At 41.0% G+C, this 27,778-nt stretch overlaps 1 long non-coding RNA gene across 1 annotated transcript; it reads right to left on the minus strand.

The window, feature by feature from the left end:
• Positions 1-507: 507 nt before the first annotated feature.
• LOC139119822 (uncharacterized) lies at positions 508-15,800 on the minus strand. Its single transcript, XR_011548999.1, has 5 exons — positions 15,666-15,800; positions 13,111-13,227; positions 11,870-12,109; positions 2,096-2,240; positions 508-1,519 (listed from the first exon to the last, which is right to left on the minus strand). It is a non-coding gene; the product is annotated as an uncharacterized lncRNA (long non-coding RNA).
• Positions 15,801-27,778: the final 11,978 nt, after the last annotated feature.

Consider the following 27,778-nt stretch of genomic DNA (forward strand, 5'->3'; position numbering starts at 1 on the left):
TATATCTCCTAGGGAGCCATCATTAGTTACAGCCTGGGGGTCAGATGAATGTGAAGGGGTCACCCAAAATATTGAAAGCTATAAGGGGGGTTATTCAAAATGTTGAGAGAAAGAAGGGGGGTTATTCAATTTTGGTGCAAATGTATTGAAACACCTCTCAGATTGCCTACTTCACACATCAATTTCTACAAATTTTAACTCAGTAAAATTACACATTGAAAATACCTCTTAGATTACACCAAACTGCACCAATGCACACTACAATTTCTCAAACTTTTCCATGCAAGGGAGGGGAGCAAGCCAAGCGGACACTTTCCCCATCAGCCCTGCATGTTCTTCAATCTGTACTTTCAAAGTCTACCCTGTCGGATATCCTAGTGAGGACCCTGTTATGATACCCATACATACAACAAAACTGTATGTGGTTGTATACTGGTTATAGTGTAACCTTTGACATCTATGCTTTTGTTGTGACTTTGAATTTCATTTGTTGGTTTCACCTGTTCAACCGTCATGAGATAACCAATGATTATCTCGCAGGGTACACAAGGATTTGAATGGTCTTTCCTCTTGCTGTATTTATGTAAATTGTAGAAATACATGTATTGAAATTTAACTTTTCAAAATTGAGTGTGGGGGTCAGTCAAAATTTCCATGTAAGGGAGGGGGGGGGTTACTCAAATTCATCATGGTTTGGGGGGTACTCAAAATTTAGAGTTTCCGACGAAATTCCTCCAACATCTCCTCTCCGACCTGTACTCCGTAAATAATGACAGCTCCCCATGAAATTTGGGCTCCAGTTGCTGTAATTTTTTGATGAATTTTTCACAATTTCTTTTGATATCAACTCCAGTTTTTTGTTCTTCTTCTGGAAGCTCATTGGGAAACAAAGTGTATCATACATGTGCACATTGCAATGTTATTGACAAGTATATGTAAATCTGGGTCCTGATTGACATGTACACCCTCTGGAGCAGAAAAAGAAGTTATAATGGAATGTTTATAAACAATCATCACAAGTGACAACTAGCTACAGGTCCTTTACTATACTACAGAGATCACCATGATACTGAGGGGAGGCATGAAATAATAATTGTCTTTTCTCAGTGCTCTGAAAGTTGAATTTTTCCTCTCTATGAGCTGGATATATAATTATATATCCAGGTATATAATTATATACCTTCAACAGTTCTGTACTAGCTGTATCTGATGATGCTTAGTATTGAGGGTTTTGTCTGTTAAGTTGGCCACTCTTTATCTGTGGTAGGTGCTATGGTTTAGGAGCCTCTGATCCTAACATACACAAATCTGTGTGCTGAGCAGTGTAAGGGTGCACGTCTCTCCACCATACTGACTAATAGGAAATCCTCTACCAAATGGAGGTGCAATCCCACTGTCTTCATCTTGAGACAACTGTCCCTGGTGGTTGGTTCCTTTCTTTGAATGGTAAAATGCTGCCTTATAGTCGGTTTTGGATTTATCCTGCTTCCTCTTCTGCATGGATATACACACCTGTTCCCTAACATAGTAATAATAATAAACTCATGGAAGATAATCATGGACAAATCATGGAAGATAATAATTTCTCTTCACAAAAAGTTAGTTTATTTGTGTGTCACATATCCAAGAATTCTTGTGTAAAGGACCAATAAATTTATTTTTCTCTCTCGCTATATGCATGTTTCTCTAACCTAGACATCTAAACCATACTTTTTCCTTCTTGCTCATGTCATATGTAATACAATGTAGATTGGCAACAACCAATGTCCTGCACAGTTTAAGAATGAGGATTGCTGTCACATGCATGTTGTGTATAATTCAGGATGAATTAGTGTAAAACTGATGTACCTACATAGTTGCAGCTGGCAATGTCAATTAAAATACAGAAATGTATCACTAATATTTTTGTGAACCTGTGATTCTAAATAGTATTCTTGTAATTGTAAACATGCTAGACATGTGTATAGCTATAAAGACAACTAACATAAAACACTTTGTGCAAGTTACAAGATACCAGTTCCAGCACATCTTTGCAACAGCCACTTGTGTATATATACATGTATACTGTGGTGCAAGGACTAAAATGGAAATTTACCTGTTGTTTGATCATTTCCATTCATCTTTCGTAATAATGTCATGATCCAAGTCCAATCCCAAGCCCTCCACTTTGTCTTTAATGCTCTTTGTCAAGGTCAATGGTATTTCTCATCCTTGATATTGCGCAGCATGCACTGCTGATCCTGAATTGTAAACACATAGACTCGTGATTACTTATAACTCTTTAAATAACAATGATAACCGGAATGATTAAAATACATTTGGTGATGGGATGTACTACAATGAATTGCAAACACTCTGTATGTCCTTAACCCTAATGATGATAAGCATTAGACACATGTAAACATTCTAAATCACGTGTGCATACCAGATGTATTCTCTCATTGGAATATACTTCATCATAACAGTTTTATGGATCCTACGAATGAAGCTACATGTATTGAATGTCTAGTCATGTGCATTTATCATATCATCTGCATTTCACTAGGCAATTCATAGAGTGCCAAGTGGCAAGAAAATTTTTTAGCAAATTCAGCTAAATAAGAGAAAATAACTTTACCAAAAATGTGTAAGCAATGATTATCACAACAAAGTTACTGATTAAATAGTATGGTAGAGGTGTAATACATTTGATCTACTCAAGAGGGTATTTTAAAAAAAGGACTACAAATGTGTATGACAACAGCAGTGTTTCCGCTGCCATTCGCAAGAGCGTGAAATGGCAAATGAAATGTCTGCAGATTGGGAAATATTTTTCAACTATCCTTCGCCAAACTGGTCTGTGCTATTTTTCAGGGGGCTGATCGAGAGTGCAGTTAAAGCCGCACTTTTCAATCCCAGGTTCTCGCATTAGTGGAGTTCTTCTCCCAGTCAAACACTTGGCCAGTACGATGTTTGATTTCTATAACATTAATTACACAAACTGATCTCAACCTTTTATCACCTTTTGCTAATCCTGCAAACAGAGTTTATACAAGCGTTTGATTGACGGTCAGTTTAAATCGCCAACAGTCACAACAAACACTCGAATTTCCTAAAAAATGTCTTCTAGTCGCGTTAGACTTTTAATATAACCACAGAGTCCGATCGGCAGCAACTTCACGCTGACCCCTTGGCAGTCTGTCTGCCTTCTTGTGGCCGGGGAAAACTAAAAAGTGGCATTTTCTGGAGCGTGTAACCTTGTGTTGACTGTTTGGTGTCCACTAACACAATGAACGCTGCTATAGCTTTGCGTCCTTTTAAAGGGAGGCTCCACCTTTAAAAGGCAGAGAGATTTTTCAACATCCCTGGCTGGTCATTCTTTCCTTGCTTTAGTGTGCAGTCTCAGAAAACTATTATAATCAGTAACTTATGAAGTTATATGCCATGCTTTCAGATGGCTGCATGCAATGACCTTGTTATTTTATGACAAGTGCTTTGTAAACAATGCTTTAAAGCGCAGTGGTCGTCGCGCCGCGCTTGCGTGGTTCTTTTGTTGATAAACATAAATTTTTGTAAACATAAGTCTTCTCAACTTCAATAGGAGTGAGATGGGAGCAGTCCCCCACTTTGTTAAGGCCTTTGTAAGACTCAACATCATGCAATAGTAAAATATTAAGATCGGAAACGAACTTCAGTGGTATAAACTCGTGTAGAGCTACGAACATTGGACACTACACTCAGCACATTGTGTCGCTGAGTTCACTGTACGCAGACACAGTGAACAAAAAGCTTTGATCGCGCGCGATCACGCTGGTTATACACAATGCTATGTACAGTACAGTGAAAATACATAACTAAAATGATCAACATTGCCTATATATGTAGACCAGCAACAAGCACAATGCCTAACACAAAAAATTACACTCAAGACAATGATCGGCTAGCCTGAGCAGGACACGGGAGATGTTGTTGGGTGACGGTCACCGCGTTGACGTACACGGATATAGAGAATCCGGTCCCACAACCTACCGGCTGGCCCGCGACGACTAGGCCCACAACCAAATGTTGATCACCATGTCTTACTTCTCCTAGTATTACGTGGTAAGAAATAGTAAATGTCGGGAAACAATAGACAAAACGAGCGGGTTTTCGCGGCATTTTGGCAGGAAAATTGCACGGCTACACCGTGCATGGACGTATCGAGAGATCCTGTGCCCCGGTCCTGTGCACGGTCATGGCAGTGATCCAACCGCTAGCTGGTGTAGGCCTACCGGTGCTGGGCAAACTTCGTTGTTGTACCTCCTGATTGCCGGGTAGGTCTGAATCCTCTTTCAAGTGAGATAACCCCCACATAACAAGAAGACCTATGAAAGGTCCTTCGCTTGACTTGATACCTGTACTCAGAATTCTCGTTTGCACCCCAAAACGGGGTAAACTTTGTTGTAGTTGAGTTGGATTAGCGCGCCATATACCCGGTTTGACACGGACGTTCATACAGACCACGGAACGGAACAGATGCAGAGATGCTTCTTGCTGCAGCGGGCATTGCTCTGCGAGCTGTAGATTTCTGTAGTTTGAGTTGTTGTCTTTGTACAACTTGTTGTACTCCTGTCGGGCCTCTTGAAATGAAAGCTCTCGTCCTTGCTAGCGATGTCGAAAACTAGAGCCCGGTCGTTGATAGTCTGTTGGCGTATACATGCGTACATGCGTACGTCTAGCTCTATGGCTCGAGCGATAACAGTAGCCGAGCCCCATTCAACTGATTCAAGAAAATCATGAGCAAATGTGATCTCAATCCAGCGTGCAATTATTGTTCAATATTCAGCAGATATTTAACTTAGATTAATTGACCTTTTATTGCGTGTTACATTGGTTAGTTGGTATGTTGTGACAGATCAGCCGCCCTTGTAACAAGCGGCAATATGCAACATACAATAGGGTGATTATGGCTTGCTATAATCATTGTTAACGTCTGGAGCGACACGGGGGAAGGGTTTAGACCTTGACATGTATGGGTCACCATGCGTCACCTACCTTACGCTTCTAGATGCATTTGAGACGTAACCTAATCTACCAACCGCCTCTATTACCGTTATCTCAACAAATTACATCACCCTTTCCACGTCATTATCCATGCGCACATCAGTGTGTTCAAAGCTCTTTTTCGTCCATTTCAATCTCTGCCACGCTCAAGTTCACATCGCAAAATTCGCCATGCCAAAATCGAAGAAAACCAAGGGCCGCGCCTACGCCCGGGCGGCCACCCGTACATCGACGAGGACAAAGAGACGCCCAGCGCACCTCGACAAATTCCTACTCCAGCCAGTACCGACGGAAACCACGCCAACCAACCCTGCGGTCGACATGCCGACAACAGCCGCAGCGGCAGCCGACCCAAGTATATCAGACCACATCGCCAAACTGATAGAAACCGCATTGCAAGCGCCATTGACTCAATCCGACGTGAACTACGGCAGCCAGATACCAGCAACGCCACAGCAACGGCGCCCATCCCGACGTCCAACTTGCAAGTCCAGCCAACTGATACAGCCGTTGGTGCACTATCACCTGCCTCAGTCGTCGTCGCTGGGCCGGCGACGCTCGCCGCTCCGTCCAGCTCGCTACCTACCCAAGGCCACCCAAGTAATCATCCCGCTAATCACGTTAATGAATACCAACCCACCATCACAGCTACCCCACCAGCCTTGACACACCAGCGGTGGCGCTGCGCACATCCGGGATAACTCCACCGCTAGCGGCGCACCTCATAACAACAACACGAGCAATATGGCCGCGCCCTACAGTCAACTCGCCCAGCCAGCTGGTCACAACGCAACGCCATGGCGCCCACCGCCTAGAGCCGGACCAACGGGCAATACTTCAGCAGCAATACCCCCACCCGACCTGCTCCTGCCGTACGTCGACCAGTCAACACTCAACGCCTTGGCTAACCTCGGTAAGTTCATCGAATTTGGTGACTTGCACCCTGATGCCCTAGCCCCCAACTCATCCCAGGCTACCAAGACACAAGTAGCTTTTGACCCAGACAACCGTGGCGTCGCCACGTTCACAACCGAGGTGAAGCGGAAAGCCATCGACGACTTTGACACCTGGTTACAGTGCTTCCTCGTCTTCTCCTCCTATCGTACATTCTACTACCCACATTTGGCGATCCCCATGGCCAACTACCTTCGTTTCCTCGCCTCCAAAGCTGCTGCCTACAAGCCGGAGGCCTGGCTAGCCTATGACAAACACTTCCGCCTGAACGCTTCCCGCTACCCAGATAGGGCCAACTGGAGCCAGCCAAACCAAGACCTCAACTTCCAGTACTTCCAAAACCAGCCACACCTCCTGCGTCCTACCTGCTTCGGCTGTGGCCAACATGGTCATTTGAAGACTGATTGCCCAAACGACGCAGCAGCACACCAACCCGTTCTACTGGGAGAGCCCAGCGAACAAGAAACAGTCTGACCAACCTCAGGTATGTCGTTCTTTCAACCGAGGCACATGCAAGACACCCTGCAACTATGGCAGACTACACAAGTGCTCCGTGTGTAACTCGACCGAACACGGTGCTCATCACCACCACCAACGCATCAAATCAGAGACCCCCCAGCCCTTTCGAGGGAGCGACCGTCCACCCAGCGACAATCGCCACGCTACAGCCGACAACGCCAATCAACCTAACTAAGCTCTCAGCTGCCCTGCACGACCACCCGCACAAACAATTCACAGCCAGCCTCATCCACGACCTCACTCATGGTGCCGACATCGGCTTCGGTGGGAACCGCGCACCACGCTACACTCGCAACGCCCAGTCCGCAATGACCGATCCGGATGCCGTCACCACCGCCATAACAAAAGAACTGCGCCTCGGCCACACAATTGGCCCGTTCGCCGTGCCACCTCTGCCAAACTTCGTCGTAAACTCGCTTGGACTTCGGCCTAAAAAATCAGGCGGCCACCGCATAATAATGGACCTATCCCAACCACGAAACGATAGTGTCAACCACTACATCAACAAGGAAGACTACACCCTCACCTACTCCCGCGTTGACGATGCCGTCGCGATATTACAGAGACTTGGCCAAGGCGCGCTCATCACAAAAGTGGACATTAAGCACGCGTTCCGACTGTGCCCGGTACGGAAGGCGGACTGGCACCTCCTCGGCTTTAAATGGCAAGGGCTGTTCTTCTTCGATCGCGTGCTCCCCTTTGGCCTTCGCTCTGCACCGTTCTTATTCAACCGCCTGGCCGAAGCACTCCTCTGGATCGTCAAAAACAGAGCAAACACTCAGGACTTACTGCACTACCTGGACGACTACTTTGGCGCTGGCCCCCCCAACTCCCCGCAATGCCAGTACCTCCTCGACACCATGCTCAACACATGCCGCGACCTCGCGATACCCATCGCCCCAGAAAAAGTCGAAGGCCCATCACCCACCATGACGTTCCTTGGCATCACGTTGGACACACTTACAATGACACTATGCTTACCCGACGACAAGCTACAGGACCTGCTTCAAACACTTCCCACTTGGCTCCACCGACACTCATGCACTAAACGGGAGTTGCTATCCCTCATCGGCACCCTCAGTTTTGCATGCAAGTGCATTCCCGCCGGTCGCATCTTCCTCCGCCGCATGATTGACTTAAGCACAACCGTACGCAAGTTGCGCGACACGATCACACTATCTGACGCTTTCCGCCTTGACGCGAAATGTGGTGCGACTTCCTACCGACATGGAACGGCACGGCCTCATTCCTCGATACAAAGTGGACCCCCTCTCGCGACCTTGACCTCTACACCGACGCCTCGGGCACTGTAGGCTCCGGTGGCTACCACGCTGGGCATTGGTCACCGTTGCATGGCCTGACTCTCTCCAAGCCTCAATCGAATGGAAGGAGATGTACCCAATACTAGTCGCTTGTTCAATTTGGGGGCATCGTTGGCATGGCCGCCGAGTGCTGTTTCATTGTGACAATCAAACCGTCGTGCACATCTGGAAAAAAGGCACTACGAGATGCCCTGACATCATGCAACTAGTAAGGAGCATCTTTATGAGGCAGCCAAAGGAAATTTCCATGTCATGATCGCCCACGTCAGTGGAATTGATAACTCAATTGCTGATGCACTTTCTCGTTTACAGATGGAGAGGTTCCGAGCATTGGTGCCCGAAGCGGATGCCGGCCACACACCTGTACCAACGCGACTATGTCCATCCCGCTTGCTACACAACAACTGACGGAACTAGCAACTGCCTACATCCATAACAGTGTGGCCGGAACACGCGACGCACATACCAGGTAGGACAAAAGTGTTACTTGGATTTCTGCTCATCTCACGGACTAGCAACCTTACCTGTCACGATCAGGACAGTCATACTCTTCGTTACGAACCTGGCAAATCGAGGACTAGCATATCGAACTATTAAGGTGTACCTAGCCGGGGTAATGCATCACCACGTTGAGCGCGGGTATGCCGACGACGTGACAACGCACGCTCTCCTGCAACGAACACTGCAAGGGATCAGGAGAAGCATTGGAGAAGTGCGCCGGCCACGACTACCAATCACCATTGACCTGCTCCGTCGCCTCAAGGAATGCCTGCGTCAGCGTGCCGACATGTGCAGCAACGACAAGCTCATGGTATGGGCAAGCTTCACGCTGGCATTCTACGGCTTTCTGAGGGTAAGCGAGTTCACCGCTCGATCACCTACGGAATTCGACGTAAACGCCACACTACTCGCCCGGGACATTGTGTTAACGGACGTGATCGAAATCAGGATAAAGTCATCGAAGACTGACCCGTACGCGCGTGGGCACACCATCCGTATCGCCCCGACCGGGACCTCTGTGTGTGCGGTCCGCTCCTATTGGAAATATACCGGGAACCGCGGATACATGTGCCCTGAAGAACCGGCGTTCCAATTCGCAGACGGCACATGGCTTACGCGACAAAGACTGAACCTATGCCTGCGGGAACTGCTTACCCAGGCAGGGATTTCCGATGCTAAAATGTACGCGACACATAGTTTCCGCAGTGGTGCAGCCACAACTGCTGCCGAAGCCGGCTTGCCTGACTGGCTCATAAAGACACTTGGCAGATGGCGGAGTGACGCGTACCAGATCTACATCAAGACGCCGCGGGAGACCCTTGACGTAGTGCCGAAGGCACTCGCGACACGCCAGCAATTTGATATAGGACTCAGTTCGCGGTGGACAATGCCAACGTTGTAATACCACTATACAAACTGTAGAGACACGAAATGTAGGAACAATGAACATGTGTAAGGAGACGTTTCCCAGTGGCGCATGGTCACCACGGGGGGGGGGGGGGGGGACTGCATTGCGGCCGCGCTGCGGCCATGCATGTCCGCAACTTGGCCGTAATTTGGGGGGTACTGTCATGGGCCTGTAGTGGGCGCCCGGTAGCACGTTGCCTGACGCACGGTGCCAGGAGTCTGGTACCGCCGTCCAGGCCGCCATGACGCCTTGACGCCCCCGCCGTGACGGTACATACATAACCCCGGATTTCGGCCAAACACTTGCCTCCGTGTCGTTTCTTTGCGTTAATGGGTGATTATGGCTTGCTATAATCATTGTTAACGTCTGGAGCGACACGGGGGGAAGGGTTTAGACCTTGACATGTATGGGTCACCATGCGTCACCTACCTTACACTTCTAGATGCATTTGAGACGTAACCTAATCTACCAACCGCCCCGATTACCGTTATCTCAACAAATTACATCACCCTTTCCACGTCATTATCCATGCGCACATCAGTGTGTTCAAAGCTATTTTTCGTCCATTTCAATCTCTGCCACGCTCAAGTTCACATCGCAAAATTCCCACCCACCCTCCGCAAAAAAAAAAAAAAAAAAAAAAAAAAAAAAGTGCCTCGCTGCAGGGTAGCAGCTCACAATAAAAGAATATTGTATTCCACTAATTTGATGGCTTTTTCACAATAAAGTTCCAGGGGGGTACTGTCATGGGCCTGTAGTGGGCGCCCGGTAGCACGTTGCCTGACGCACGGTGCCAGGAGTCTGGTACCGCCGTTCCAGGCCGCCATGACGCCTTGACGCCCCCGCCGTGACGGTACATACATAGCCCCGGATTTCGGCCAAACACTTGCCTCCGTGTCGTTTCTTTGCGTTAACAACCCGTAACATGTGCGGCGTATTCTTGGATTTGTTTACAACAGAGGGGGACCCCCTCAGGGGATGCGCAGCGCGACTACACTGCTCTTAACATAGTCAGGAAATACTGATTGCAGTATATTTTCAAAAAATAAGCAGACAACAGCAGCCAATGACAGCAAGGGTGGTGAATAAAATGAAACCAGTGTTTCAAAAACGTCACCGTTAGGACACTACTGCAGCAAACTCAGAGGCAGCTATTAATGAGCACAGTGTGGTAAACTGTCAATTGGATGACGTCCTGAGCCAAACTTCATGCAAATGTTATAACCTATGCAAATACAATGACCCAGGCCTATCCACAAAACAATTACTCAGCATCGCAGGTGACTCTGGACTATCCAGAATACACATACAGGTACCTGCTATGGAAGATGACCAGGCCTATCCTGAATACAATACAGGTACACATTTTTGAAAATGACCTGGGCCTATCCTGAATACGATACAGGTACAGACTGTTTGTATTAATGATAGGCCTTAGTCATCTCCCATTTTGTATTCTATATAGGCCAGCTGATTCATCATACATGTACATACTGTGTGCACGTATGTGTATTGGCTAGGCCATCCTCCATTGCATATATTATGTGTATTGTGGATATATGTCTGTGCCATCTTCCATACCATGTGAATGCATTTGGATTGAGGATAGGCCCGGTTATCTTCCATACTGTGTACATGTATTTGTGGATATAGGCTGGGGTCACCTCCTGCCATGATGTGTACACGTACTGAGTAACACTGTATTGTGGATAGGCATTGGTCATAATATTTGCATGAAGATATGCCCAGGATGTTGTCCTGTTGAATGTTTACTACGCTGAACAACAAGCAGCACACTGCGACATGCTAAGTCGTGTTCGAGTACAATTAAGCAAAAAAGATAATTGCACAGGTTGTCCGCAGAGTTGCAGGGTAGTAGTAGTTACAAAAAAGAAAGTGTACCAGGAATAGTTTGTTGAATTTCCATGACTAGTGTTTTAATAAGAGAAGAGTCAGCTTTTTTTTTTCTGTAAGACATATAAAGTGGCCAGACAGGATATTTTAAAATACATGTATACACCCAGTTTGATTTTGAAACTATTAAGCATTTACTGCTTGGAGTACACCTTCTTTAAGTGAACAGTTGGTTTAATAATCAGACTCTGTGATTGGAGAACTGAAAGCACTTGATGATTGAGGCAGAAGCTATGGATCTTTCAAAGGAAACATCTTGAAGTTACCCTGTCAATGATGCAATACTTGTAATACATCTTGATACATTTACAAAAGTGCAAAATTAAGTCACATAAGTGTGTGGCACACAGGAAATAAAATTTGTTGTGAATGTTATTAAGAAAGCAGTTTGTTCCATAAAAAATAGTTGTTTATTTTCATTGCCACTAATTATCAGTCGGTCAGGATGAGTCCTACTTAATTTTTAAATCACAAATGTCCAATGGACCTGGTAATGTATTACCTTGAATAGAATGATTATTGGACCAGTTTAATGTCATCTTGCCACTGTAGCAACTGATAGGACCACCTGAGTATATATATACAACTGTCAGTTGGATAAAAATCATAAATGCAATTACATGTAATTTTGATGGCTATAGTTCTGGCTAATCAATTTTGGTCTCAATTAGCCAGAATGGTTTAAGGGAAAATTTACCCAGTGGAAACACTGAACAGTGTAAGTACAAACCTGTGCCACAGCAAGGACCCATTGTCTTAGGAAAATAAATATATTGATGAAAGATTCCCTCAATTCCACAGGTTTTTGCTCTGCATTGATGACAACACCATCATCTCTGTTCAGTGTTGGCTCTCTGCATAGCCACACACTGTGTATATGCTTTGCAATGGAGGATGGTATTGTCACTATGTTGCTTTTCACCTGGTTGTCATTGCCCAGTATGCACTGCCTCAGCAAGGGATCTTGAATCTGATTGGGTGAAAAGAAACATTAACTTGAATCATGCAATGTAAATATTATCTCCTGCAAATTGCTGACATTAGTTTACATCAGTTCATTCTAAAACATGGCTTTTTATATGCAAGATAAGACAACTTGATTGTTTATGACTTCTGTAATTTTAATTAAACCTTCCATCACTGGTATAACTTTGCCCTAAACCCATTGTAATCACTGGTGATTGTGGACCTTTTTAAAGGAAACAGGTACATAATGTAGGTCAAGACGTGTATTCAAGCAAGTAGCAATATCTTTATATATTTATTTCAAAGAAAGACCAACAGGAACAAGTCACATTAACAGGCTCCATAAAATAAACATAATAATATGAATGCATGAAGTACAATAAACAATAAACAACAAACTATATGAAACCATTAAAAATGTACAAATTTAAGCATGGCATTCTGACCAAGCATCTGAAACTTTGACAAGATAAAGTATGTGTTGTCAATGGCAGGGTTGGAAATGCACGATTCATTTAAAGTAGCCATACATCTTTGAAGAGCCAAGTACCTAAAAACATCGAGTTTTATACTGCGAGTTCTTGTACATGTAGTTTACTGAGAAACATCAAAATTAATATGAAACATGATTGGGACAATCATACATATTATTCACATATTTGTATAAAAATATAAATAATCTCCAATGATAAAGAGGCTAAAGGTTAAAACGCTTGCAGAATTATCCATTATTATTTCAGCTGTAAGGATGCTATGTTTGAAACAGAAGAACTTCATGAATTTCATTTGCACTTGCTCTATTTTGTCCTGTTGAATTTTTTGCCAAGGAGATCACACTACAGACGCATATTCTGAAATACTTACATGTATTAAAGTTACGTAGAGAGCATTGAGGGAGTTGATGTTGAAGAAAGTATTACAATTCCGCCAAATAAAACCGAGCATGTGAAAAGCTTAACTGATAACGAACGAGACATGTGCAGGAAATTGAAAATCAAATCTTACCTGATGAAGGATTTTGTCAAAGAGCAGTTATCAATCTTTTGATTCTTGTTCCTTCTAAGTTTCACATACATGTACCTCTGAGGCTTTACGACCAGGTTACGCGAGGTATACTAACAGCTGTAGGCAAATGTCAACGAATACAATGAATTAGAATCTTGCAGATAGTCCTATTTCTCACCGTCTGTACAATGGATACTCAACTTTCTAATCATAGAAGCTATGATATATGGGTCAAAAGATCAGTAAAATCATACACTCATTCATTATGTATTACCATGCTATAGACATCTCATTTAATTGGTGGAGCAGAACCATGTGACTGACCACAAATACACAGTATGTAATGGTTTGTTTGATGTCCATGAATATAAATAATGCTGCTAACATTGTGACTTTTCATCAAAAATGTAAATTGTCAATTGTACAAAGATCATAATCAATCACAAAAACAAAATGAAGCACTTGTGGCCCAAGTTATACATTTTTTTAAAATCTCCAGATTTGACAAATTTTTAGGGTGGCCATGACTGTGCATTGCTTATTACATGCCTTGATGTGAGTGCAAATCAATGAATTGATTTGAAAAGGAACATCCGGGGAGTTAGGGGGTCGGTGAACGATGTACTGACTGGTTTCCATGGTTACCAAGGCCAGTGAAGCCCTACAATGTTTTCGACATCTAAGTAGACCCTGAATGATAGATGTAAAATATACATGTGCACACTTCTATTTTGACCTTCGTTAAAATCCGTTTGATGCTGGTCAATAATGGTAAAACTGTTTGAAAATGTCCAGCATATAACTAAATGTCATACAGCATTTATAACCAGAGGCATGTAATAAAAATATTGTTGCCTGAATACATGGGTTTATGTGCCCTCGCAGCAGGAAACGATTTGCCATCCTGGTGTCTGGCAAATTGTCACCTGTTCTCTGGCACATAAACCCATGTATTCAGGCAATATTGCACAAGTTCTGGGGCTCCGTTGTCTTTCACATGGGAAATTTTTGTAAATCTTGATGATTTTCTAGGGTTTGTTGGTAATATCATGGAAATAACAGGCTCTGCCCCGACCATTAACGTTTATCTATAGGCTTTGGCAAGACTGAAAGCCAAAAATAAGCTTGCTCGCTAAGCCTTGTAAATTCTTGACTTTCCTCTCGCCCTTGGCCATAAATGAATAATAATGGTCAGAGCATCACCCATTATTTCTATAACATTAATTACATTAATCATAATTATATTGTTAAAATATCTGTGATAAGGGCATTTATGTACAAGAAATTAAATTTTGGAATTTCACCAAATGCACTACATGGATTATATGTGGCCTCTGTTCATTTACCTGCCAGCCTTTCCCCTGAACCGGAAGTTTACAAGGTCCCGTTCGATTGATTTCCCTGAACGCTACATGTAAACAATAATTGTAGAGCGGACTTTCAGACCTTCAGAATGAAAATGATATCAAATCTGTGACTCCATGAAAGTTAAATATGCAATAATTTGCAAAGTTAAATATTAACTATGCACACACCGGAGTTTTATACACCAGTTTAGCATGGAGCCAGAAATGGTATTTGTTCCTAGCTCCATGAGTGTAGGTAAGGAAACTGTGAACACACACTCATGCTTACGATCCATGATACTGTACAGCATGTAAACCATTTTACTTGACAAAAATTTCGTCAGTGCATGCACTGTCCGAACATAAAGCATACGGGCTCGGCACAGCTGCTTCCGATCCCGTGAGAACAAGCTTGATCTCACCATGGAGGTAATCTCTCCTTCTACCTCCATGATCTCACAGTGTGACCTCTATCCGTATGATACCTCCTGGCCGCTGATGCCATATCGTTTTAATCAAACATCTCTGTACAGTACACTGAATCGCCAGCGTATGTAATGCAATTCAGCTCCCGTACGTATGTACGTGTACGTGTTCCACATATGAAAAAAATCTAAGACACGAACACGAAAAAAGAACGTGTGTGACTAAGCAAGTACACTACGTAGCCCTGCGTACAGGTCTGTATTCCCGGCGTTACGGCCTCCGCCACGCCTGAGACCTGTACGCACGGCGATACTTATACAGTGAATCATCAGGTTACCTCAGCTGACGAAAGGGGTAAAACCCCCAGCTCTGCGTGGCAGCAGGGCAATGTTTTACCGGCGTTATAAGGCGGGAGGCCGTATAACCCCGGTAAAACACAGTCCTGCCACGCACAGCTAATATACCCATGCCGTGAATAACCTGCGGTTTCGTGCAACGTTCACTCTTTCGATCCTCGGCGGTTCTAGCGTATGACCATATGTTGACACAACTGTCACACCACATATGATCGACTATACACCGAAATCAGTGCAATGAATATATCAAATTCAGTCAATTCGAGTATAATATGATCGAGCGTACCTCTGCGTGGCAGGGCTGTGAGTCAGTGTGTTCACCGTCCCTCCACCCACGAGGGACGGTGGTGTGTTGAACACACAGTCGACTCGTGGCACGCACGCACAGCTACTAACATATTTTAATTGGCAGTACAGAAGTACTTACGTGGGAGGATGGACTTCACAACTCGAGCAAATAAGTTATCATCAGAGCTGTTACCCTACAACGGTGAGACTTGGCTTGAGTACGATGTAGCCTATACGGCGCCGCGTTGAGTTAACTTTCGCCGAGGCCAAGGGTTCATTCTGCATCCACAGTACCGGTCACCGCGCCGACCGTGTGCGGTCAGCGAAACATAGGTCCGCTTTACACATGTATATCCTTCCATGACAAGCAATCAAGTACGCCATTCTCAGCTTTATTTCGACAATACGTCAACGAAACTGATGTTCAAATTTACAGAATGCTTTATACAATACAAACCAACACTTCTAACACATTAAGCTTTCAATTGTAGTGTTAATTTAGCTTCGCTACACTTCGCGACACTTGTTCTCATTTGCATACAACTTTGTATACCGTTTTGCACTAGATGGCCTTCAAACTATATATGACAGACTGTAAAGGCTCATTAGTTCTGCAAATTATAAATTAGCTGACATGAAAATGTGAAATGACTTTCAATATTGTTTTTACCTGGCATCATCAATGTACATACCATGTTTTGCCAACTTTGATCAGGTAAATCACTAATTAGGAAAGTTCATAAAATATGCAAATTAGGAATTGGCTGAAAAAAATGCTTGATGGCTTTGAATAATGTTGTATCGAAGTATCTTCAATGTACATAGCAAGTTTCGTCAACTGTAGTCAAGTCAATCAAGACATATATCCTTAATTAGGAAAGTTGATCATATATGCAAATTAGGAATCGGCTGAAGTAAATATGCTTAATGACTTTCAATAATGCTAAGTCATAGTGTCGTCAATATGCATACAAAGTTTCGTCAATTTTGATTGAGTCCATTCAGATATATATCCCTAATTAGGAAAGTTCATTAAATATGCAAATCAGCGATTACCTTTCATGTCACCCCTTGATACCTTTACCATGGCTGATATATCTTGGTGTTATCATTATTTGTAGCAAATCTCATCAAATTGTGTGCAGTCGTTCTCAATATATATCCATTTTTTCTAAAATCATTAAGTATGCAAATAAGCAAAAAGTAAGCAAGGACTTGACTCTGATCTGAATAGCCGTTTTGACATATTGGGCCCACAGACAGACAGACAGACAGACGACAGACAGACACCGATGCGACATTACCCCACTGTGTGAACACGTGAGCTAAAATCAGATGTAGAGTACGGCGACGTCTTTACTTACGCCGTATTCTCTTGCAGTGAGAGGCAAGAGCAAGAGAATACCTCGTAAGTATAGACGTAGTCGTACTCTTCATCTGATTTTAATCATATTGGTCTGAGACTCAGACAAAATTTAGTTTGCTTCAGCTTGTCTCAACAAAATTTATTTTGCCTTCCCAAATAGGGCAAACATACAGTGACGTTGGACATCAGAAGGAGGAATCATCGTGACTGTGTCGTGACTTAGTATGATATTGGAAATAACAATGAGACAGCTACTTCGACACCCATGGTCACGAATAATGGCAATGTAATACTAAGGTCACGTACATACTATCAGCTAATTTGCATATGGCATGACTTTATAGAATTTCTTTCTAGAAGGTTTTAGCAAAAATTTTAAGTTTTCAATTTGGCGGCGCCAACTACGTTAAAACATGTACTACTATTACAAACAAAGTTTACTGATAATTACGAATGTATTTAAAGGTGACATTCGACTTAATAGACGAAGTGCATGTTTCTACAAAGATATCTCTGCCGCAGTAACATGATTGATAAGAAATTAATTCATACACATACTTCATGTATTTATTTGTGTGACTAATTTCAGAAAAAACAGAACTAAAAATTTATCAGCAAATCGTTTTGCATATATATAGATTACGATAACACACGGTGAGCTATTTTAGATGCAAATTATGTTCTTTCACAATGTACTCGGAAACGGTGAGCTATTTTAGATGCAAATTATGTTCTTTCACAATGTACTCGGAAGCTCTATTAATAAACTTCCCATGGAATGCAGTTACAGATCATAAACTAGGTTCTCCCTGTTATAGTCAAGTTCCCTACCCCTTAATGTCTGACGCTCGTTTATATGAGAATGAATCTGAAAATAAATGCAATTTCTCGGTTGTCCAAAACTACCCTTAACTGACCTTGAAAGTGGTGGAAAGAGTATGAAACTGTTAGGAATTTCACACACATCATTTCCAATAACATGCTAAGTCACCTACATCATAGGTCCAGAAAATATCGTATGTTGGATAATTTGTACCGTCAATAGAATTTGGCCCGGGGGCAAAGGCGATTAAAATCACTGCGTGAAATTGCGAGATCTCGCAAGAGTACGGAAAAAGATCGCATTTTTAGCATCTGATTTGTGCAACACCGTGTTCTTGACCGTACAGAGACCGCGGAGGCCAGAAACCACATGCTTCTGAGATCTGGTATTCGAGAAGGGCGGGCCGAAACTTCTGGGGCGACAGTGTGCAACTCGCGAACTTTTTGTACAGTTGTAATTATTAAAAATAATTACTCGTAATTATGAAACATTGATATCACTAAAACCAGGTTATTATTTCATCCGGGTTGAGCTTCCTTTTTTCTGAGCAACACTCGATAAAAACGTTGTATGTGTATGAGTTATGGATGACAGACATAGGTGAATGTCCGGCGAGCCGGCCAGGGCGTCCGATATACTAAGAGTATAGAAGGGGAACGTGGCCAGCTTACACAGCCAGTCCTCTCTACTTTGCTTTGAAAACTGTGTATTTGACTCGCTACTACAGTTTAAATCGCTGAATCTCCGCTGCATTTATACTGATGTTTGATAAGCTGGCCCTCACGTCTGCCTTGTTAGGGCCTTCATAGTTGTCACCTAATGAAACTATCGCTTTCCAAACTTTGTGCAAAATCCGAAAATACAGTTTTTCAAAGGCTTGGCCCCTGTTCATGGCAACATCCGGGAACCTCAGCTGGAGTCCTGTGCCGCTGACTTGCGCACCTGTCCTAATTTCAGACCACCTCGTAGCCTAATCAATGTTTTTAAATGTTCCCCACTCAGCAGATGTATTAGCAATCTTAATGAATTTGTTCGAAATAATCATAATATTGATATTTTTAGTGATTCATTTAAGTCTGAAATTAGACAAGTTATATTTTAATGGCTGTTCTTGTTGATTTCATTGCTTTGTTTTTATTGTCCGTGTGTGTCTTACACTTGATATTAGTTTTGTAACTACTTTTTGTTTGGTGCTGGCTTGTTCAGTTTTCTTTTAACCATTTCTTTTGAGCTTTATGAGGAACCTGTGAGGGACTTGATTCCGTAGGATTTCCGAATAAATAAATAAATAAACCTTTTTTGGTGGGTTATACATCCGGATCCACTAACGATCTCTCAATATACTGCCTCCTCGAGGTTGAAATAAGCGTATTCTTCATTTTCAGCCGAAGTCACCATAAGGCACCATGTATGTGTCAGGGCTCAAAGTTAATATTTTCAGTTGGTTGTCGCATTTTGCCCCTAAGAAAATTTAGGGGCATTTTGAATTGTAATGAAAACCTTAACAAATAAAATATGACAATGACCTGCTATATTTATACTGCTGTCATAAAATCTATTCATGATGTGGGAAAGCGTCATAAAAAAAAACCAAGACAAAGAAAACGGTGTCATATATTCCGATCTGTACATTTGCTTCCCTAATGAAGATTTAATTAATGTATGAACTGTTGTCTTTATTCGTGTGCAACACATCTCTTTTTCTTTCCTTACGTTTGCGTCAACTGTCATTGCCAGAAAATGTTGATCAACTTGCGTTGTGATAAGATACATCAGAATGCATGGAAATTGATTTGATTTGATTTGATTTGATTTGAAATATCGAGAAATACCTGTATTCTAGGATAAATAGACTTCAGTTAGTATAGTATCAGTCGAGACTGGCTAGATTCGTTTCCGTTATTTCTTACTGTGCGACCCAGTTTTAGTGTTACGTAGTCTACACCGCTCCTCATTCAATACAACTCCGCAAGATCACGCAAAATCTTTGAGCAGTACTATAGAGGGCAAATAAGCCTCTAGCCGTAGATAACTACTTTTCCCAACAAAAACTCTGAATAGAAACGCAGCAACTATCAACTTTCGATGAATATTTTGTAGACAAGAGAACAAAACACAAAAGTACAGTGTACTACACGATCATTGAATCCTAGTGTCTGTCGATCACCCACTTTGACCACTAAGATTAGACCATTCTAAATAATTGTAATTGTTACTCGGCAGATTATAACAATGTTTTGATATTTTAACAAATTTGCTTGCTGATTTAGATCCAACTCAAAATGGAAACCTTTATAAAACAGGCTAATCCAGTTCAAGCTTGATGACAGTAGATTCTATTCTTAATATTTTTTATACAAATGCATAAATGCAAGGTTTAATCATAGAGCCTCAACGTCCTGTTTGGTGATCATACAAGTTTCCATGTGCCATTCGGTAAAGTCAGTTGTGTTTGTGGTCTCTTTTCGGTTGGATTCCGAGACATTCCAATTCTCCGGTAAACTCTTACAATGACATGGTTATTCTGTTACTCTACACAGTTTTAAAATATTTCAAAACTCTGTTTTCTCAGTACATGTATTTGTTAAAGATTCTATGTCTCGTCTCTGTGTTTTAAAACTGTATAGATCTGTATTTTTCAAGGTGATTTATGAAAACATACAAGACAGAATTTTCTGAAGTCACTTCCCTGAATAAAAAACAGGCGGTGTGAAAACATGAAAGTTAGAGCTAGACATTTGTAACACAGGTCCAATACACTATCTTCCCTAATTTGTAGTATGTTTACATGGCTTCTTATATGCAGAACTAAATTCAAGTCATTAATGGTAAATTAATGCTGAAAGTGGAGTCAAGCCGTTGGGGTATTTCTACCAGGGCACACAATTCAAGTTGAACTTTTGTCTGAGAACAAAACTCTGTTGGGAGTAAAATATCAGATCCACTGTGTACCTCTCCCTTTCAGAAAATTATTATGCAACAAATGGACGAGTTCTTAAAAAATTGCACCATGTCTCCGAAGTTAATTTAGTCCAACTGTACGTGTCAAACAATCATCCAAGAATATTTGAAAAAAGTGCAGATGAGACGCCATGAACACTAAGAGATAAAAAGGTCAAAATTGACAATGAAATCACAGATGTCCACATATTCAAGCACCAAAGAATGTGACACAGAAATTTGGAGAGCTCGTTTCTTTTATCATCTACTGAGTTTTTGGTCTTTCTAATAAAATAAAACACTTAAGTCGGTTTGACGGCTGACACAAAAAAAATTGCAGTAAGATACTGTGTCAATTTAGGCAAACAAACAAATCTGCAATATGTTGGGAAACAATGTATGTTGATTGATTACAATTTGATCAATTTTCCTTTAATATGACTGAAATGAATGAAAACTTACGTTAGTATTTTAATAATTTACACAAAACTTGCAAAATTCTGGTATTTATTTGAACAAAAGTAATGTATCAAAAAGAAATGTCCGTGTTTTGATTCAATATTTTGTGCATTATATTCAATTGTATATCAGCGAATACCACAATACATATTCAGCTCAACATATTATCATTCTATATTACATTTTAAAAACATACGTAATGAATGTGTAGCTGCTGAAAACATTAAAGAATAATTAATCTGTTTTAGGAGCAAAACATTCTCTAATGAGAACACTTTTAATTCTGATGACTTTGGTAATTTCTATGAGAAGTGGTGACTATATAGCTGAAAAAGTGGAAAAGTACCGTCTTCTACATAGCATCTTATGTATATTTTCTGAACTGTTACCCAAGCCAGAAAATGGAATCAGCAGAAGAAGTTTTTTGTTTTCCCTGTTTTTTTTTACTTTAGTATATTCCTTCACTATTGACTCAGTGCCAGTGACATTTTCATGGCCTAAGTATGTTGATGCTTTCACTATTATATTTGTCGGAGGAGTACGCTTTCTTTCCTTCATTTCATTTTACTGTTTTGGACTGAATTTGTCCGTATAATTTGAATAATGACATAACTTATTTAGAAAGAAAGTATATTCTTTCTATTGAAAAATATCTTGAGAATAGCTTAAAAATTAAAGATACAGGGAATCAAATGTATAGCTTAACTGAGAAGCCCTTTTTCTTGGCTTTCAAATTACTGTCACTCTTGCATATTCAACCACCTGTTGGGTTTTTCCGGAGAAAAATCCAACAGTTGAAGCAATCAGTTTATATAGATCTCCACTGGGTTCAGAGGTCAACACTCCTCTCCGAGATTCTAAATTCAGGTACAATACTCAAGTTTGCAACATTTCAGAACATGAGTGCCTGGGTCATGTCTGGGTAATTACACCCACCACTCTTACACAAACACAAAGGACAAGACAACTGTCTGGCGGTAAATACGGAAGTACTTTATTAAGACTCCACAAATGAACAAGAAAAACAGCAGTGACGAACCGCGATGCAAGCCACTAACTGGGTGAGAAAGAGGAAATTCCAAACATACACACAGGTGATGAAGCTGCTAAAAGTTCGCATGAAATGCCTGACAACTAGCAAAAACCTGATATGAACTGTAAATGCTCACGTGTCACGTGTTTCATTATATATTGAAGTTGAGTGTAAATTTGAACCGTTGCCACATGTTTGCAACTTCATTGAAATTATTATGATCAACATAATGAACAATAATCACCGCCGATTCATTCTAAAAGGTCATGACGTATACAAATATGTAATTAGCTGAAATAAAAATATTAAAGTTATTTGACTGCTCTTATTGTATCACTACTTTATATAGCAAGTGTAATTACCGTTGGCCAAGTCCTTCAAGCCATATATGCAGAGCTGTGAAAGCTCATTAGATATGCAAATTATAAATTAGCTGACATGAAAATGTGAAATGACTTTTGATATTGTTTTAACCTAGTACCTGGTATAATCATCAATGTACATAGCATGTTTTGCCAACTTTGATCAAGTAAATCCCGGTATATATCCCTAATAAGCAAAGTTAATTTAATATGTAAATTAGGAATTGGCTTAAATAAAAATGCTTAATGATTGTCAATAATGTTGTATCATGGTATCTGTAATATGTGTAGTAAATTTTGTCAACTTTGGTCAAGTCAATTCAGATATATATCTCTAATTAGGAAAGATCATTAAATATGCAAATTCGGAATTGGCTGAAGTAAAAATGCTTAAAGACTTTCAAAAATGTTGTATCATAGTAGCTCCAAATACATGTAGCAAATGTCAATAACGTCGGTCCAGTCAATTAAAATATATATCCCTAATTAGCAAAGTTCATTAAATGTGCAAATTAGGAATTGGCTAAAGTTAAAACGCTTAATGACTTTCAATAATGTTAAATCATAGGATCTTTAATATACATACCAAGTTTGGTCAATTTTGATCAAGTCAAATCAGATATATTTCCCTAATTAGGAAAGTTCATTAAATATGCAAATTAGCATTTATCTTTCAAGTTTGGTGCTTTGCCGATTACTATATGTGTGTGTACTGTGTCTGTGTGTGTACTGTGTCTGTGTGTCGTCTACTCCACGCACACCGTGTTGTTCGGTCGTGCACAGAATTGCAACATCTAAGTCGGTTACTGTGACCAACTCTTTTGGGTTGGAAGCAGTGGCCGACTGGTTTTGTGTGAGGCCTAGCAGCTAGGCGATGTTGCCGTGAGTGTGTGGGGGTTCGAATCCCGTTTGGGTTATAGTAAAATTTATATTTCATGTCATCCCTTAATGGTTCCCACTGCTGATATATCCTGGTGTGATCAACATTTGTAACAAATCTCATCAAATTGTGTCGTCGTTTTTAATGTATATCCGTTTTTTTCTAAAATCATTAATTATGCAAATGAGCAAAAAGCCACACCCACCAAAATTAATCAGTTCTTGCCATTTACTAACTGAATATATGTACCAGATTTGATTCTGATCTTATGAGCCGTTTTTGAGATATCGGACCAACAGACAGACAGACACACAGACACACAGACACACAGACGGACAGACAGACAGACTGACAGACAGACAGACATCGCTGCGACATATGCTCACGTGTGTAAACACGTGAGCAAAATCAAGGCAGTGGTTGGCGGGAAGTAAAACAGGATGCACACATTGAGACGAGTGCGCCGCTCAACGGAAACAGGCAGAATGGCAAACCTGAGCACTAAGGCTGTCACTAGAGGGCGCACTATCGGGGGATATAATTTACCAAAATGACACATTTTAATGCAAATTACACCACCACTCATATACAAACATAAAGGACAAGACAACTGTCTGGCGGTAAATAAGGAAGTACTTTATTGAGACTCCACCGAGAAAAGGATACAGCCAGATAGTTGAAAAAAAAAATAAATAAATAAAAAGAAAAGAAAAGACAAATTGCATTGACATCGTATCTAAAGAGGGGCTAGTCATGGCGAGCAGTCAAAATACAAGGCAAAATGTAATAGTTGACAAGTGTAAACAAACAACTGGCCAAAATATGCCGTTATTAAAACAGACAAGTAAAAATGCCACACTTGAAACGACGTAACGGGAAAATTACATCGAACCCTCAAATAAGCGATGCAATGTATGTTGAGTACTAATAAAATGTTAAATGTTAGTATAATCAAGTACATTGATATGAATAATCAAGCATACATAATACACAGATTTACCAATTTTTGTATTGGGGAAAAAATTGTACTGTGGCGGTGACCCTTTACCCGAGCACGTTCGATAGACGCCACTTTGACCGCTGCGATCACAATCCAAACAGGGCTGGCGCTCTCACTTCCGTTTCACTTTTGCTCCCGCTTTCACATTGCAACTCGCGACAAAAATGGGGTGATTTCCCACATTTTTATGAGCTTCTCTTGGTTGCAAATTTCAATAACTTCATGCTTTGTATGACTATATTTAATTTCAAAATAAAAGAATAAACTGTAAAAAATGTCTGTATGTTGTTTTTATCGTATATTTGCGAAAATCGTTGGACCTACTTTTCGTGGGTGAATGTGTCTGATACAATAACGTGAGTGAAGGGTTGCGCCGAAGTAGTAAACACTTATGGCACTCTCAGTTTTCAATTTATTGCATAATAACACTTTGGAAAGTGAGCAAGTAGTACGATGAAACATGATCATATCTTGAACCACTGCTACCAGGTAATGGCTAGCATTGTAATGAACTTTGCGGGTGATATCATCTTAATTTAAATTTGAAAAAAAACTTCTCTCATATAAACTTTCAAAAAGTAGGTTTCTAAGAACACAGAGTTCAAGAGTTTCTCCCTTTCTAAGTTTCTTCCTTTCAAAGTTAATCCGGTGATAATCTGGTGACAGCTTCCACAGATTAGTAACTTTCACTTGCTTTCTTGACGCATTAGGCTATCATACTCATGTTAAACCAGCGCAAGATTATATCTGGACAAATACATGACACTGTGCATGCAGTCATAGCCTGTAGAGAAAACTATACTAGTGTTTATGTAGACTAGCCCACATACGTACAGTCGCCTGGGAGAACTCTTCAGAAAACCGGTTTATAAGACCAAGACACTTTGGGTTGGTAGTATAAATCTTTATTGGTAATAAATATCATATTCCAAGGTATGAATAAATGATCTAGTAACAAGAAACCTGTGCTGAGACCAAGCCACACCTACCCCCACCCCTGGGAACAGACATGACAACTGTCCCCTATGCTTCTGGTGGGGATTACTTCTTACAGTAAAAACCGATTTCATGGATGTAGGTTTGATAAAAAAAGTAGATATTTATAATAGTATCGCTATATATATTCTAAAGGCATACTTAGAGAAAAGCCTTTCCGAACGTGCAAGTGTTGTCAGTTGTGATTGAACATGTCATTGACAATAACGTATTTGTTACTCATAGACTCAGTAATACCAATCCAACCATTTGCTGTATTCTTCTTAGCATTACATCCATTCTGCCACCACTGTCCTTTCCTGGAGTTCACGATCATCCTAATGATCGGTTCCTTTTCATCTAAACGACTGGTGGGCGTGTTTTTGGTTTTAAATCGATATAGTTTATCACATTGGTACATCTATTAGGCAGTCATGGTTGTTAAACAGATTTAACAGCCCAAAGAGGTATCGTGTTCTGAAAAATTTTTCTACAGACTTTTGAAGATATCAAGCACATTTATTTTATTCTCGTACTTTGCAGTGTAAGCAACCTTACAGCATATCAATACAGTCTGTATAGTATCTAAAATACTAGAAAATTACAACTGATGTGCTGGCGAAATCATCAAATAATCGTTTTCGTTTGACATTTATACCATACATCTTGAAAGTGTTACAATATTGACAAATTTGTGATATCACGTGGTAGCCTCGTGGGACCTTGTGAAGTATGCTGCCACAGAAGTACCTAGCGGACTGTACTATTATTTTTTAGGGGCGGAGGAAAGGAGAAAGGGATTGGTAATTTTCATGACAGCACAGTCTATGTTCTTTCTTCTCAACTTTCTCAATTTTACGTGGAAACGGGTTTGAACTTTCTTGTGTTCATGCGCATTGTACAGGCGCGTTTACCTTAGTTAAAGTACTAGTAAATTTTCTCAAAAAAGTTCAACTACGCTAACAAGATGACGCTGTAATAGAATGTGCAAAGTGGGGTGCCAAATCGGGACATACTTTTTCTAGTATCTGTATTACATGCCGACAGTTTTTATATTTATTCCCTGGTGATTTTTGTAAAGACAAAGCTTTATTCAAAGACATGTACATGCAGGCATTAACTTATATATATAAACATGACACTTGCAGCTGTAGCCTACAAACAGTTCGTGAAGATGTACATACACTTTTGAATGTTTTGATAAGAAGACAAAATTTCAATGAAATCTACATTACAAACATTGCATTTAATTCATGGTTCTACATACATATAGAGTCAGTTGTCCAAATATCGGATACTTATTTTCATTATCTTACAGATAAGAGGTTTTTACCACACAAAATCGTGGTGCACTATAATGTCTGTATATTACCAAATACTGGTTTTATATTTATTCCGACAAATACGTTACGAGATGATATACTTTGCATCGAGGGAATATGTCTTTCACACCAAAAGAAATAAACATGGCAAATTTCGATTAACGTGCTTATTCAGCCACTCATACCCGTCGACCACCCCTAAAAATGATGGTATAGTCCGCAGGGTACTTCCTTGGGTAGCATACTGGACAAGCCCAGTCTCGTGACAACGATAGAATTCTGCATCTCTCTCTCTCTCTCTCTCTCTCTCTCTCTCTCTCTCTCTCTCTCTCTCTCTCCTCTCTCTCTCTCTCTCTCTCTCTCTCTATATATATATATATATATGTATATATATGCCTATATATCTGTTTATATATCTATATCTGTTTATATATATATATATATATATATATATATATATATATTATATATATATATATTTATATCGGCCCCCTGGCTGGCATTGGACATGCCCAAAAACTATTACATAATTGTTACATAATCATTTTTTGTCATGCAAGGATGTAAAGAGTTCTGAACTTGACATTGGCAGTTCTAGATCAGTTACTGTAGTGAACCAGATGAAGAAGAAGGGCTTAGTCCCTTCCAAATATCTGGGATATTGAAGCTCAGAGTGGAACATTGATTTACACTAGTATATTAATGATTATTGAGACTATATATGTACACACCACACACATTTTACAGACATACATATATGCATGTGTGTGCAAGTGTGTGGTTGAATGAGTGTGTGTCTCAGATATGCAGGTGTGTGCATGTGTGTAGAGTGAGTGTATGTGTGTGTGTAGGGGTGAGTGGATGTGTGTGTGTGCTAGTGAGTGGGACTCTAACGCCTTGAGAGAATGTTACTGTTATCGGGGGGGGGGCTTCAGCCACGATTAAGTAAGGGCGCCAACAGTGTCACATTTTGGGAAATTGCAGTTGTCCCGTTTTTAGGGGTTATTACACGAAGTTTGGGCGATACTGCGTCGTATTCGAGTGATGTGTCCGTATTTTGACGAGTTGCGCAGCAACGAGTCAAAATACGGA

Source organism: Ptychodera flava, chromosome 20 (assembly GCF_041260155.1).
Source record: "Ptychodera flava strain L36383 chromosome 20, AS_Pfla_20210202, whole genome shotgun sequence".
Taxonomy (NCBI): domain Eukaryota; kingdom Metazoa; phylum Hemichordata; class Enteropneusta; family Ptychoderidae; genus Ptychodera; species Ptychodera flava.